The sequence below is a fragment of the Dendropsophus ebraccatus genome, unplaced genomic scaffold, assembly GCF_027789765.1.
Source record: "Dendropsophus ebraccatus isolate aDenEbr1 unplaced genomic scaffold, aDenEbr1.pat pat_scaffold_810_ctg1, whole genome shotgun sequence".
Taxonomy (NCBI): domain Eukaryota; kingdom Metazoa; phylum Chordata; class Amphibia; order Anura; family Hylidae; genus Dendropsophus; species Dendropsophus ebraccatus.
Genome location: NW_027210409.1, coordinates 28899 through 45541, shown reverse-complemented (window position 1 = coordinate 45541; position 16643 = coordinate 28899). Strand labels below are relative to the sequence as shown.

Below are 16643 nucleotides of genomic sequence, written 5' to 3'. Positions count from 1 at the left end.
ATCTTTTGACATGTTGTAGAGACATAACAAAAGTTATGTTTGGTCCGGGTCCGAGTGTTCACTAATCGAGAGAGAGGACGTGCTGCAGTGTCTGTGTGAGGCTCATAATGCAAGTGTATTGAGCCCGACTTCTTTTTTTTTTTTTTTTTCTAGCTCAGCACAGTCTTCTCCCCGCTCGTTATTCCGATTGGTACGGATCTGAACACTCAGAACTGGAACGATCAAAACATTTGACATGTCTCTATGACGTGTCAAAAGTTTTTATAAATTACAGGTACACTTTAAGGCTGGGTTCACACTACGTATATTTCAGTCAGTATTGTGGTCCTCATATTGCAACCAAAACCAGGAGTGGATTGGAAACACAGAGAATCTGTTCACACAATGTTGAAATTGAGTGGATGGCCGCCATTTAATGGCAAATATTTCCTGTTATTTTAAAACAACGGCTGTTATATTGAAATAATGGCAGTTATTTACTGTTATATGGCGGCCATCCACTCAATTTCAACATTGTGTGAACAGATCCTTTCTGTGTTTTTAATCCACTCCTGGTTTTGGTTGCAATATGAGGACCACAATACTGACTGAAATATACAACCCAGTCTTAACAATATCAGGCTATGTTCACATGCTGTAATACAACGACCGTTGTATTACAGCACGGGGACCAGCTAGCATGTATCAGTAGCAGTAACATTATCTTTTTACTGTTTGGATTGTGGGCTCCTTCGGATGTGCCCACCATCCAATTACAATTGATCACAGTGTAAAGAATGACTGGTAGCTGTACTTTAACCCCTTAGCGACCCATGACGTACCTGGTACACATGCAGCCGGGCAGTGCCTCTATTAGCCGGCGCGGGTTCCGTTGCCGCGACTGCTAATTAAGCACTTCAATGCAGCTATCAAACCTGACAGCTGCATTGAAGTGCTTCATGCTTCACTGGTGTCTAGTGGGTCGGATCTCCCCCCCGCGATGCGATCGCGGTGCGGAGATCCGTTCTTCTGGCCAGGCCGGCACTCAGCGTTGCAATGACGCTGATCCCGCCTCGGCAATAGATTGCTATGGCCTGCAGCAGGCCATAGCAATCTATGACCGATCTAATCGATCTTTGCTGTGTATATACACAGCATTGATCTCTATGAGAGATCATTGCTATGGATATACAAGGCCCTCCAGGGGGACTTCTAGTTGATGTAAAAAAAAAGTAAAAAAGTGTTTTTATTATTAAATAATCCCCTCCCCTAATAAAAGTCCAAATCACCCCCCGTTTCCCATTTTATAAATATAAATTAATAAATAAACAAATAAATAAACATATTTGGTATCGCCGCGCATGTATTTGCCCAAACTATTAAATTATCACATTACTGATCTCGCACGGTAAACGGCGTCAGCGCAAAAAAAAATCCAAAGTGCAAAATTGCGCATTTTTGGTCGCATCAAATCCAGAAAAAATTTTATAAAAAGTGATCAAAAAGTCGTATATGCGCAATCAAGGTACCGATAGAAAGTACATGTCATTGCGCAAAAAAAGACACCTCACACAGCCCCAAAGGATAAAAGCGCTATAAGCCTGAGAATAGAGCGATTTTAAGGAACATATTTGTTAACAATGGTTTGAATTTTTTAAAAGCCATCAGATAATATAAAAGTTATACATGTTACATATCGTTGTAATCGTAACAACTTGAGGAACATGCATAACAAGTCAGTTTTACCATAGGGCGAACGGCGTAAATGCAAAACTCCCAGATATCAAAACAAATTAGGTTTTTTTTTCAATTTGAAGGCGCAAATGATTTTTTTTCCGGTTTCGCAGCATGTTTTATGGAAAAATAATGCCTGTTATTGCAAAGTACAATTGGTTTCGCAAAAAATAAGCGCTCATATAAGTCTCTAGGTGAAAAAATGCAAGCACTATGGACTTTTAAACATAAAATGGAAAAAGCGCAAAAACGAAAATTGGCTTTGACCTTAAGGGGTTAAACTGTGTGCACGAACCATTTTCTACAAATTATGTTCACCTAACTGCGGGTGTAGAAAATAGACATGTCAATTATTTGCTGCTTCTGCATTGAACAACGGCCATAGTGTATACTGTATGTATACACCATGGCTGTTGTCCCATTGAAATTAATGGGATTATCAATTTTATTAACAGCCATTCAAAGAGCGGCCGTTGTTAACAAAATTAATACATTGTCTGAACTGAACATAAATGTGCATTAGTAACTCCAGAGGGAAGGGTAACAAAATAAATTTTGGGATTGATCACTTTAATCATTTATGTTCTAGAAATCTCTGATTGATATGTATTCTGAGGTGCTGGACATCCTGTCTGACTACGATGCCAACTACAACACACAAGACCATTTACCAAGGGTATGTCACTGGTATGCCGAGTTCACACACATTCTTAGATGTATGCTGTCATTGAGACAGCTGTTTTTCTTTGAGACTGTGTCTTGGTTGTTTAATGCTGTAAATGTCTTGCTACCTGTTTCCTGCCTATGACCCTCCATTATGGTCTGTCTCCGTGGCAGGTGTGGACTGGCCCCAGAGGGGAAACCCTTGGTGGTCTCCTTAGTAACACGGAGACATTTTGTGCAATTTTTTACAAACTAGTTGCAAAAAAACACACTGGTCAGCTTGTGAAGTTTTTTCTGCATTTCCTAGAGTAAAAGGGGTAATGTGCATATGATTTAGAGTCAATTCTCATGGGGGACCCAAGGCAACCCAATCCAGTACAAAACTCATCTGCCTGTTGTCTTTCAGGTAGTAGTGGTTGGTGACCAAAGCTCAGGGAAGACAAGTGTTCTTGAAATGATAGCACAAGCCCGAATCTTTCCTCGAGGATCTGGGGAGATGATGACTCGTTCTCCAGTTAAGGTATTTATCATGACAAATAGAGGTAGCTCCATAAATATTTGGACACAGACGACATTTTTTTTTACTTTTTGTTCTGTACATTACCACAATGAATTTTAAACAAAACAATTCAGTGCAGTTGGGTTAAAGAAAATGATTTTATAAAAATGTTATGAACTAAAGCATTTCCTATACACTGTCTCTTCATGTCAGGTGCCCAAAAGTAATTTGACAAATAAAATAAATGTAAATAAAATCAAGTGAATTTAATGAATTGTGGCCACACAAAATAGGCATGTCAGTTTTTTGTGAGGTCGCAGAGAACAACGGTGTTCTATAGAAACAAATGCAGCTGGCCGTTGTCAATAAAGGGCCGTTGCTGCAGTCCTCAACAACGGCCGTTGTTTATTGATTTTTTTTTTACATTCTGTGAACGTGGCCTAAGGATAGCTTGTTTCACCTTCACCTTTGACCACATGTTTTCTTCACTGTAAACTCTTCCAAATGCAAACACCACACCTCACATCGACTCCAGGCCTTTTTATCTGCTTAACTGAGAATGAAGTAATTAAGGAATTGCTCATAACTGTCCATGAAACAGCCCAAGTCTATTTTCCAATTACTTTTGGTCCCTTTAACAGGTTAACATGTTAAGGAGCTGAAACTCTTAAAGTGTCACTGTCTTTACAACTTTCAAAATCGAAATCAACAGTAGATGTGAAATAAAGCAAGTTTGCAATTTCCATTTATTATTTTTTTTGTTATCGTGCTGTAAAACAAAGCTGAACTTACCAGAAATCCAGGTCCAGTCTCCTGAAGGCAGATTTTTAGTCTTGCTCTGGTTAAAAAAACAGTGTAAACACAGGAATTCCAGCCAGTACAGAGAGTCACAGCTCAATATGTCTGTCAATCACATGACTGCCTTCACTCTGTGAGCGCAGATGGCCTGGGATACACAGGACTTCCTGTCCTCTGACTGGTTCCTGTTTTTTTTTTTGAGAAAGTGCTGTGAATGTAAATTGCAAACTTGCTTTATATCACATCTACTGCTGATTTAGATTTTGAAAGTTATAAAGACAGTGACACTTTAAACCCTTCATCCAATTTTAATGAGGGTAACCTCAAATAAAAGCTGAAAGTCTGTATTTTATGTCCATGTCCATCACATAATTATAACTTGAATATGTTTCAGTAAACAAGTAAAAAAAGTAGGACGACTTTTTAACCCCGAAAAATCTTTTTAGAAGTCTGCGGTGGTCTTATACGCGGGGTATGGTACTCACAAATGGCCCCATCCTCACTGTATGGAGCGACCACTATAAAAAAAACAAACTGTTTTACTCACCTGTCACTCGTTCCCAGCAGCCGCGCTTGTTCTGTCCTGTTCCCGGTGCAGGCAGTGTGACGTACAATGCCTGAGATCCACGAAGCTCTCCTGGGCAGCCAAGCGTTTAATCGGAGAAACTCTGAGACGCTCGGCTGCCGGGAGAGCTTTGGGAGAATGACAGAGGCTCCGGAAGTCCCCATAGCCTCTGTCATTCTCCCAAAGCTCTCCCGGCAGCCAAGCGTCTCCGAGCTTGTCTGATCAGACGACCGGTTACCGGGAGAGCTTCGGGGACTTCCGGTGCAGGCAGTGAACGTCACACTGCCTGCGCCGGGAACAGATAAGCCCAGAATACTATAATAAGTGGCCCAATGTGCTGGGTTCCCTTATATCTGGCTGTGAAAGCATCTTTATCTTTTTGTATTAATTCATTTATAATTTCAATAGCCAAAAAATGAAATTCCTCAAACAAAAAGCCCATGTGTTACCCATTAAAAAGAGCCCTAAACTGCGTTGATAGCTTGTGCGCTTGCTGAGATATCCCCAGTTGTTTGTCTCAGAAGAATAAATGAATTTTTCTTCTGGCTGAGAGAAAGTGGGCGTGGCCTATCCCTCATCTCCCTGGCTGGCTCCCTCCATTCACTGACCAGCACCTTAGCAGATATATCACACACAGTGGCATCAGATAGAGCCCAAGCATACAATGTAAGATTAGATACAGAGCCCCTGCAGATGGTATCACACACAGTGGGATTAGATACAGTCATCTGCTCTCATACAACGGTAGGATAATGTCAGCCATGGAGGTAGGGGCACCTGCTGCAGACATCTGTTAGTGAATGTTATATGTACTATGGAAGGACTACAGCTGTGTTGTGCTGGGACTTGTAGTCCTCCCCTCAGTGACTCACCCTCTCTCCCTCATGCAGTATATTGGAGTCATGGCTGGCATGTCCCTCCTGGGTGAAGCACTGGGTACTTGTCCCTCCATCCAGCTCTTCCCCTGCGCTGCTCCTCACACACAACACCCTCAGCTCTGCTAAGTCACCTCTGTGAGGGGAGGGGGGAGAATGTGCTGCTAGGAGGAGGCGAGGAGGAGGCTTTGTTTTATGTTTCTCTCTGTGTCAGGGCTGTTATCTGATCCTCCTGTCAGAGTCTGTATCTAGCTAGCTGCTACTCTGTATGGCTCTCCAGGGAGGGGCGTGTCCAGCAGTATTGCAGAAATAACGCAGAGCCAGAGAGAGCTGTAAGGGGACAATCAGCCTTATGTATTTAAAAAACTGTTCATTTTAGGTTATTAATGTATGCAAATGCAAAAATTCTTATCATGCCCTAAGCTAACTAAAACTGAAAGGTCAAAATATTTTATAGTTACACTTTAAAGAGAAAAATGCATTGCCTTTATATCTGTGGGTAAAAAACAGCAGTTCTGATATCCATCACAAATAACATTAACTGCTTTAGAACTGATCCATTACATACCCTTGTCCTCTTGGACCCTATACATTTGTTAAAGTGACACTGTCACCCCCTATTTGCATTTTGACTGCTCTTCCCAGGTGTAAAGGGTAAATGTCACAGCTTTCATTACTTATTTTATATCACACCTCATGGCACTTGTTCTGGTAAAAAGTCGTTTTTTTATCATCTGTGGATTGGTATATGTGGGCGGGGCCTTGCGGCCTATGTGCCACATCGCTCCGCCCCGAGCGCCACTTAGCCCTGCCCCCATCCGTGATGTCATCGCTGCATAGGCCCCGCCCCCTCAGCAGCCATTGGAATGACCAGTCTAAAGCTCTAGGCCCCACCCCCTAGTCACAGATGGGACGGGGCTAAGTGGCGCTAGGGGCGGAGCAATGTGGCACATAGGCAGCGAGGCCCCACCCACATATACCAATCCACAGTTGATAAAAACAACTTTTTACCAGAACAAGCACCATATAAAATAAGTAATGAAAGCTGTAACATTTACCCTTTACACCTGTGGAGAGCAGTCAAAATGCAAAAACGGGGTGACCGTGTCACTTTAAGTAATGCCTTCCAGTCTTTGAGAATAAACCTCAGCTATGAATTCTGACTATTCGGGAATGTAGGGAAAAAAAGGAAAGAACGGGGTGCTTCCTGGTGTAGCAGATTGGAGTAGATATCAAAATGGTGAGTGATTGTGATGGAAACACTCACCTGATGGAGTTGTGCAAAGTAATGAAGGGCATGTAGACAGCAGATACCGCAGATCCTCCTGGAACCATCACCAGAACGGTGTGTGGGAAACTGTAGAGTAAGATCCACAAGGGATGCAAGGAACATAAGAGATCCAGGTGAACACAGAGCGCAGGTATGCACAGGAATTTTACGGCAGGGATGAAATCACTAAATGGATCTCGTGCCCGCTGTGGAATTTATACCTGAGCATACCTGTGCCTTGTGTTCACCTGGATCTCTTAAGATCCACAAGGGATGCAAGGACCATAACTCTATTTGGGAATGAAAGCTCAAGCCAGATTCCCTGCTGTTTTTATAGTATTGAACCTACTTGTATATGTATGTGTGTAAGACCCCCATCTACACTGTAAAAGTATAAAAGGTGAATTTTTCAAGTTTATTAAATGTGTTTTCAATGTTTCTTTGTTTTCATGTTGCAGGTTACCTTAAGTGAAGGTCCCCACCATGTTGCCATGTTTAAAGACAGCTCTCGGGAGTTTGATCTCACTAAGGAGTCGGATGTAGGAAATTCTAAATAAAACCACATAACTTTACTTTTAATAGTTATTCTGATATCTTTACTGGGGGTCAGTCTGTTGGGAATTTAATCTATTTTTGAGCTCTTGAAACAAATAAATCCTGTCATAAATGAATGACAAACAACCATATTACTAGAATAAATGTAGTTAGGGCATGGTGTACAGAAAAGCTGAGAACACAAGTCTGTCAAATTACTTTTCAAAAGTAAATCTTATGTAAATGATTTAAAATGGTTTGCCTGTGCAGTGGAGCTGCCTCCTAGAAACCAAAGGTGATAGATATGGAGATAATATAGCAGTGGCCAAAAGTTTTGAAACAGACACTAATTTTGTCTTTCACACAGTTTGCTACTTCAGTATTTTAAAGGGAACCAATCACCTAAACTGTTAACACTATTAATCCACTGTAATACGTCCCATAACAAACTTTGCAAACATATCTGTATAGCTTGGCTGCCTGCCAGGTACACAGAGAAAACATACTTATAGTGATTCCCGAATTGCATGCTAATTGCTTCCATGTAGTCATCTGGGCATTTGTTTTGGTCCAACTAGTCACGGTCTGTGATTCCCAGTTCTCTGTCATACGATCATCCTCATGAGGCGGGCCTAGCAGTGTGTAGCCATGGGCACATGAGCCCGGGAAAAAGATTCAATTTGCCCCCGACCCCCCCCCCCCCCCCCCCCCCCCCGATATGCGCAGGAAGCACAAGGGGGCCCATGTATATATACATTTTTTTATGAAGTTTAGGTGAGCGATAGTTTAGATGAGCAATTCGGTCATGTCTACCGGCAGCACTAGTGTGGTGTTCACTATATGGGATATATAATGTCATATTTACTGTGTACCTGGAATGTTCCCATTTAAAATTTGGTCCCTAAGTACCTCAATGGAGGCGCCGATGTTTCAGCTCCCTGCTGTCTGTACCTGAGGAGGCGCCGTTGTCTCCGCTCCCTACTGTCTGTACCTGTGAATTAGGAGGCGGCATTGTCTCCCCTCCCTGCTGTCTGTACCTAAGGAGGCGCCATTGTCCCCGCTCCCTGCTGTCTGTACCTGTGAATTAGGAGGCGCTGTTGTGTCCGCTCCCTGCTGTCTGTACCTGAGGAGGCGCCTTTGTCTCCGCTCCCTGCTGTCTGTACCTGAAGAGGCGCCGTTGTCTCTGCTCCCTGCTGTTTGTACCTGAGGAGGCGCCGTTGTCTCCGCTCCCTGCTGTCTGTACCTGTGAATTAGGAGGCACAGCTTCCTGATCTATCTCCAGTGTGACACCCAGTGTAATGTGATTCTATGGTAACCCCCCCAAACCCCCCCCCCCCCGTATGCGCTGTAAGTTTAGGTGAGCAATAGTTTAGATGAGCAATTCGGTCATCTCTACCGGCAGCACTAGTGTGGTGTTCACAATATGGGATACATATTTGTCATATTTACTGTGTACCTGGAATGTTCCCATTTAAAATTTGGTCCCTAAGTACCTCAACGGAGGCGCCGATGTCTCAGCTCCCTCCTGTCTGTACCTGAGGAGGCGCCATTGTCTCTGCTCCCTGCTATCTGTACCTGTGAATTAGAGCAGGAAGCTGTGCCTCCTATCTCCAGTGTGACACCCAGTGTAATGTGATTCTATGGTGCCGTCTCCTAATGCACAGATACGCTCAGCAGTAACATTCACAAACCTGCCGCATTAGATTGCTGATGCCTTCCCGGTCCATGGGTAAGGAGGAGAGTTCCCAGCTATTACAAAGGCTGAATTCCAGGTGGTACCCGGGCTGTCTCCTCCTTCCCCACGGACTGGGAAGGCATCACCAATCTAATGCGGCAGGTTCATGAATGTTCGAGTTCTATAGAACCTAGGATTTCCCGAGGTTCGATCAACTCCACTCGGAGACAACAGCAGTAACACCTCCAGTAAGGTTTTCCATCACCAAATTCAAAATAGAAATAATTTAGAAAAATGACAGGTGCAGGTGCTTTATAGATTGGCACAGGGAACCTTGCCTCACCAGCTGTTGCAAAACTACAACTCCCATCATACATAGACAGTCAAAGCTAAAACTTTGGCTGTCCAGACATGATGGGAGTTGTAGTTTTGCAACAGCTGGAGAGCCAAGCTTTCCTACCCCTGCAGATACTAGGTAAGGTTTATATAAATGTGATATATATTTGGATAGGGCAGTTATTAAGGGTTTAAGTATGGATTAATGTACAGCTAGACCCCTAAATAGACATTGGACCCAAACTCTCTTGTGTGCCCCCCTCCCCATCCCAGACAAGTGTCACCCTGTAGCCCCTATCCCCCTTCCCAGACTGTGCACCCCTGATTGTCCTCCCCTTCCCACACACCTGTATCTTCTTTCTACCTCCTCCATAGTGCAGTGTACATACAGGACCTGCGGTGACATCATAGTCACATGTCAAGGTCCTTCACCATCTCTTTACTGTACTGTCTCCTGGCTGCTGTTTAGCCCTAATTTGCGCAAAATCTCGGTAAAAACGCAGCGATTTTGCGCATATTATAGCTAAACAGCAGGCAAGAGACAGTACAGTATGGAAAATACCTCTTTTGATGAAGTAAAAATCGTCCCCTGCCTCCTCACAATGACAGAGGGCAGGAGGCGCTTAGGCTGACTCATCCACTGTGATCCTTCTCTCTCTGCTCCCTGTGATGGCGCCCCCCCTGGTCTCAGCGCCCGTGTCAGCTGCCCCCCCCCTAGCTACGGCCCTGCCGCTGTACTGCACTTGTCTGGAATAGCCTCAGACTCAGTAGAGTCTGAGGCTTTATTGGACATGCACAGTACAGTGAAGACAGGCTGCAGCTGGATTGTGCATGTGCGCTTGACGCGGTTACGCAATGCTAGGCCTACCTCACGTTCATGATCATATGACAGAGCTGGGAATCACATGGAGGCAATTCGCATACAGCGTAGGAATCAATATAAGTATGTTTTTTTTCTTTATACCTGGCAGGCAGCCACAATCTACTGATACATTTGCAAAGTGTGTTAGGTGAACTAATAGCGTTATAAGGTTGTTGTTGTTTTTTTTTTTTTTTTAGGTGATTTGGTTCCCTTTAGATCTTTTAGGGCTTTTTAGAATATTCTTTTCTTCACAGACAAAACATATTACCTGAATATTTGTCTGAACATCATCTGAACACAGTTGTCTTTTTTTTTTCCTGACAGTAATAGTCTGTTAGCATTGTGAAATTTTACACAAAAAACAATTAGTTTAGGGTGAAGTTGTCTATTTTTTTTTTTTATATATATATATATAATTATGTGTTTGAGCATCGTTAGAAGCAAGGCATAACAGCCTAATAGAATAACATAGTTCCGTGACCATTTTATTTTTGTTGGCTTTTAAATTCATGCTGCCTTATGTCCACACATGAAAAGCTTTCGGTCACTAAATGAGACCGCTGTCTCCATTCACGTACAAGTTATTTTCAATCTTTTCCACAATAATATAGGTCAGTCTGCTCAGCTCTGTAAATAGGAAAGCATCTTCAGTGTGACAGATCTCCTTAATCCTCTATTCTTTTAGCTTGAAGTCTTTTCTTCCTTATGTCCTATTAACACTCAGTTTACCAATGTCCTTATTTCACAACATAAACCGTATTTATGTATTTTTTGACAGCTTGCAGCACTAAGGGATGAAATAGAGGTGAGAATGAGGAAGAGTGTCAAAAATGGACAAACTGTTAGCCCAGAGGTATGTACCGCCAATATACATCTGTACTGTCATGATTGTTATGTTAACCTTAAGGACTGAGCCAATTTTCATTGCACAAATTATTTGTTTAGTGAAATTGAAAAAAAAGTGCAATTCTTTTTTTATTTTGAGGGATTTCGTGACACCAGACACCAGGGAAGGGGGACACAAACAATTTAAATGCAACTGTCAGCTTTGATAGCGGCATTTAAAAAGCTAATTAGCCGGCAGTGGCAATTGGCCGTGCCGGCTAATACACGTGTTCCCTGGCTGCAAATAGCAGCTGGGGGCCACATGCTGCAGAGAGGGCCCGCGCTGCGAGCCCTCTCTGCTTCCCCCTAACAGCGGCAGGACGAGCATACTTATCCTGCATCATTAAGTGGTTAATAAACATTTAAGTCCTTATGTGCTATGAAACAAAATTGTCTGTTTTGCAGACCATCTCACTGAGCGTAAAGGGCCCGGGAATACAGAGAATGGTGCTTGTTGACCTGCCAGGAGTAATCAGTGTAAGTACTACAAGTATTTTTGCTTTCTAAGTAATAAATATTCTAATAATTATTACCATTATTACTCAATTTGTTTATAGACTGTGACGTCAGGCATGGCCCCAGATACTAAGGAAACTATCTTCAGCATTAGTAAAGCCTATATGCAGAACCCAAATGCCATCATTCTTTGTATACAAGGTAGGAGACTTGATCATACTGGGGTCCCTAAGGGATTATTAACCTCTTTGCAACATAAACTAATCTTGCCAGGACATTTGTGAAGTCCACTGTACATTGCATCTGATAATATCTTTCAATAGTCAGGCTTGGAGATCCAATCCAAACCATTTCACCTCATCGATGACGAGATCAATAGCGTCCACTATATCTAGATACACCAGTATTGCTAAGGGGGAACATCTGTCTTGTTTGTTTTTCTGTGCCACATGGGGGCAGTAAGAAAAATGTAAGATTTCCAGACTGTTCTGGTACCTCAACGCATTGGTAATGACCTGAATAAAATCATCATGGTGTTCGCTCAAAAAAGCTTCTTGCATTTTGATGACTACTAGAATTGGAAGGCATCATTTTTATTCCTTGATGAAAGGAAGGAAGCTGTTGTATACATTTCCCTTATGTAATAGACCAATCTCTAGGATTATGGCAATAACCAGGAACTAGACACTCAGTTTAAAATATTAAATATAGAGATGTGTTGAGTTTTTGTCAGGGACTGAGTGTTAATACAACAACATATCACTAGATAGTAAGTGCGCACCAAGCTCTGAGCTCTGTCACCAAGATGAATTCCCATTATCAGTCTATGGAGCTGTCTTGTGTGGCAGGCACAAAACAGGGAGGGAAGTACTCAGCCACAAGCTTCTCTCCCCTCTCGTTCTAGCAAACAGGCACGGTCTGAACACACACCCAACCAACGAAAATATTTTACGTCTCCTAAAAACATCAAATGTCTTTTAAAGTGACATGTCCAAAAAAGAGGGTGGGGCATAACTGCAGTTCTTTCTTGTAGCTTTTATAAATACTAAACTCTCTTTGTTTAACAGATGGATCTGTTGATGCAGAGAGGAGTATTGTCACCGACCTTGTTAGTCAGATGGATCCGCAAGGCAGACGCACTATCTTTGTTCTAACAAAAGTAGATCTTGCTGAGAAAAATGTAGCCAGCCCTAGTCGAGTAAGTGAAGTTTTGTATGAGCTAATATCTAATGGCGTATTGCTGCATCTCCTGAAAATACTGATTTTTATTTTTAACCTTAAAGATTCAACAAATCATTGAAGGCAAATTGTTCCCAATGAAAGCTCTTGGATATTTTGCTGTTGTAACTGGTAAAGGTAAGAATAGTCCATTGCTACAGAATATGGTGAAAGTACTGCACTTGATGGATTTTACTTTTCTTTTTATTAGTACTTGCCAGTAGGCAATAAAAATCCTGCTCCAGGATGTTGGTTTATTTTTGCCCCTTTGTCCTTATGTAAACAATGCACGCACAACACAGATCCATTGGAAGATATGATGTCATTATAGCTGATGTTACCCGCCGCCAAGTGGTTTATATATACTGTCCCTACAGAAATCAGAGCGGGTGTTGACTGGGATCCATAACAAAACGTCTCATAACTAGCACAAAAAAGTGCTGCATTAATATGAGACTATCAACAGTGACACACTTTACCTGTTTATTGAGCATGTCCTGATTTAATGTTAGTAGCCTTTAAATATGTTTTCCCATAATAACCTATAGTTGATAAGCATCTGATCAGTGGGCATCTGACTGTTATGGGATAATCTAGGGCTGGGCGATATGAACGATATGCAAAAATATCGTCATCAATTCGGATGACGATATGGATTTTCGGCATATCGTCATATCACGATACATGCCCACGGAGCGGTAGTGAATAAGCTTCTCACTTACCGCTCCATGGTACCACACTGCAGGGCCTTCCGTTCACGCATCGTCAGCGCGCTAGCTGACGATGCGTGTGACGTCAGGTCTCTCCCAGTGCATGCTGGGAAGAAGACGCGGCCCGTCTCGCCTCGCGGACTCCATCAGTCAGCCCTGCAGGAAAGGTAAGTAGCAGAGGGGTCGGGGGGTGCAGATGGCTATGGCATGGGGCTGATGATGGCCGGCCCTGGCTGGGGGGACATGATGTGGCAATGGCATGGGGCTTGGCTGGCACATAGGGAAAGCTGATGATGGCATAGGGGAGGGGGAGATGACTGGCAACGGGGGGCTCATAACTGGCAAGGGGGGGGGCTGATAACTGGCACAGGAGAAGGCTGATGACTGGTAAGGGGGGCTGATGACTGGTAAGGGGGGCTGATGACTGGTAAGTGGAGGACTGATAACTGGCACAGGGGAAGGCTGATGACTGGTAAGGGGGGCTAATGACTGGCAAGGGGGGGGGGCTGATAACTGGCACAGGGGAGGACTGATAACTGGCACAGGGGAAGGCTGATAACTGGCACAGGGGAAGGCTGATGACTGGCAAGGGGGGGTGATAACTGGCACAAGGGGGGCTGATGACTGGCACCGGGTGGGCTGATGGTACAGGGAAAGGCTGATGACTGGCACAAGGGGGGCTGATAACTGGCACTTTATTTTAAACAATTTAGTGTTTTACTAACACTTAATCTTTACATTGTTTGGAAAAAGATCTGTTATACAATACACATCTTAAAAAAAATTCTTAAAGTGTTGTAATTTGTATACACACACAAAAAAATTTATATATCGTGAATGCATCAAATTATATTGTGATATAAATTTTAGACCATATCGCCCAGCCCTAGGATAATCCCTTTAAGGTTATTTGGGTACTTTTCTACATCATATTTGTACTCTTTCTATGGTGTTCTATAATGTAGGAGGGTCTAGGTTTGTTTACTGTTTATATGTTGTTAGAATTCACTAACACTTAAGATACAAATTTTTCTTTATGTACAAATACATTATGTTTCATTTTTCATAGGCAATAGCAATGAAAGTATTGACTCCATCAAAGACTATGAAGAGGAATTCTTTCAAGGGTCAAGTCTATTAAAGTGAGTTTTGTTTTCTAATAACTACAGCCTTTGCAATCTAGAGAGGACCTATGACCAGATGATGGACCTTGTTTTATTTATTTTTTATAAATTAGATGCTACAAAACAAGTAATCCTCTAAATATTTTAAATAAAATAAGAGAAGAAAGAAAATCATTGAACATGTATTTCTTGCTAATTTCGCTACCGATTTCAAATGGAATCAATGTGCCTTTTACCTAACTGTATTTTTCAGTTCACCTGCATTAAAAACACTGATGATTGTAGGCAGAAATTGACCACCTGGTCCATGTAGTTTGCCCACATATTTCCTTTATTATTTCCTTACAGTAGATATGTTTAGCCCAGGCATGTTTATATTTGATTATTGTTGATTTACAACCACATTCGCTGAAAGTTTGTTCCAGGAATCTACTACTCTTTCAGTAAAGTAATATTTTCTCATGATGCTTCTATCTTTCTCCCTACTAACCTCAAAGTTTGTGTTCAGTTTCCTATTAAAAATACTTCCTCCTTTGTGGGGTTGCTATTTGGGCGAAGTTGATGGATACAAAGGATCTACAAATTTGGGCAGCATAGGACAGATTTATGGCATCCTAAAATGAGGCTCCAGAGCAGTGGCACCAATATTTTCGTGAGCAGGCTGTGAATAGATGCATTTTATTTAAACATTAGTACTGAGAAAGGGAAACAAAACCAGGAGATTACTAGCTAGAGTAGCTTAGGCACAACTGGCATATGTTCATAGAATTAAAGATTGTTGTGGCAGTTATGTTCGGAGGTGGACTCGCTATTGGGAGTGTTTCCAAAAAAATCCCTTCATAACACTATTTTAAAATGTACTTAAAGATTTTGAACATGAGTGTCTTGAGGATTGGGTAAATGCTTTTGTGGTCGGCGCAGATTGTTGTTATAACTATACATTGCTTTGGATTACCTTCTAGGAAAGGGATGCTCAAAGCTCATCAGGTGACTACTAAGAACTTAAGTCTTGCAGTTTCTGATTGTTTTTGGAAAATGGTCCGTGCCTCAGTTGAACAGCAAGCTGATGCTTTTAAAGGTAACATTCATCTTCAAGTGGCAGCTAAAGATCATACTATATGGAACAAATATATGGCAGTAGAAATGAGCAAATTTCTGAAGTGTTATCTCTGCTTCCATTTAACTGACTGCTCCTCTGTGACGCTCCTACCTGGATTCTAAGAAAAGTTGGATCCAGTCCTGGAAAACTTCTCCCAGTTTCCTAGAACTGGACCCAGTCTTTTCCAGCTTCCGGGGAGGAGTGTCACATAGTGGCAGTAAGTTAAATGAAAGCAGGCGGACGAGCTGATAAAACGGATTACTGTAAATTTGCTCATCTCTCTATGGCACCCACAAACTATAGATTTTTTTGTACACTGTAAAACGTTTATTCACCATGTAGTCATTTTTTTACTTAGAAGATACAGTAATACTGAGTAAGTGAAGACATTTGTTGTGGAGGTTATTGAGTTTAACAAGTTAACAGTTTTGTTTGCCTTGTTTTGTAGCAACTCGGTTTAACCTTGAGACAGAGTGGAAAAATAACTATCCAAGATTGCGGGAACTTGACAGGGTAAGATTTATTGTACTTCCTGAATAGTATGCTTATTACATCAGCATGTCCAGTCTCAATAATAATATATGTATCAAATCTTGTATATGTCAGATCTGCTGGAAATTGCTTTAGTTAAACTGTTTTAGACAGAGGCTTCTCCTCTTAATTTATAATCACATATATGGGCTGCTATCTACAGCATCTTCACAAAGCGGAGTTGGATGTGTCAAATACATACATGTGTTATCATTAAAACCTTAGACAATTACATCCTCTGTCCACTTAAACAATAGAATTTAAAGATTTATGGGAAATAAATTGGGGTTCTGCACCGGGACGTATAGTTTGGGAAGCAATGAAATTAGTAGTAAAAGGGAAATATTATGGAATTATTTGTAATATGAAAACAGAGTTTAGGAAAGAAGAGGAGAAGCTAAAGGATCGGGTTAGAGACATAGAGTCAGAATTTAGGAAAACACATACACTAGAGTGGGAGGAGAGATTAAGGGGGAGTCAGGAGGACTTGGATTTGTTTTTGCTGGAGAAGGCCAGAAATCAACTCTCTTTTTCGAAGGAGAGGAGATTTCTGGGTGCCGGAAAACCAAATAAGAGTTTGATGGCTTTGATTAAGAATCAAACGAATAATAGGGGGATAGCAGCTATAAGAGGGAGGAATGGGACTATTATTAATCACATGACACAGATCACGGAAGAATTTAGATATTTTTTTCACACATTATACACAACAGAGAGAAAGAAAAATATTCAAAGTTTGAAAACACTTTTGGACAATTTGGAGTTCCCACAGTTAAAAAATGACCATAAAGAGGAATTTTTTTTTTGGAAGAACTTTATGATGCTTTAGA

General features: G+C 41.8%; 1 pseudogene; it reads left to right on the top strand.

The window, feature by feature from the left end:
- LOC138780349 (dynamin-like GTPase OPA1, mitochondrial) overlaps positions 1 to 16643 on the top strand; it is a 70173-nt pseudogene that overhangs the window by 24855 nt on the left and 28675 nt on the right.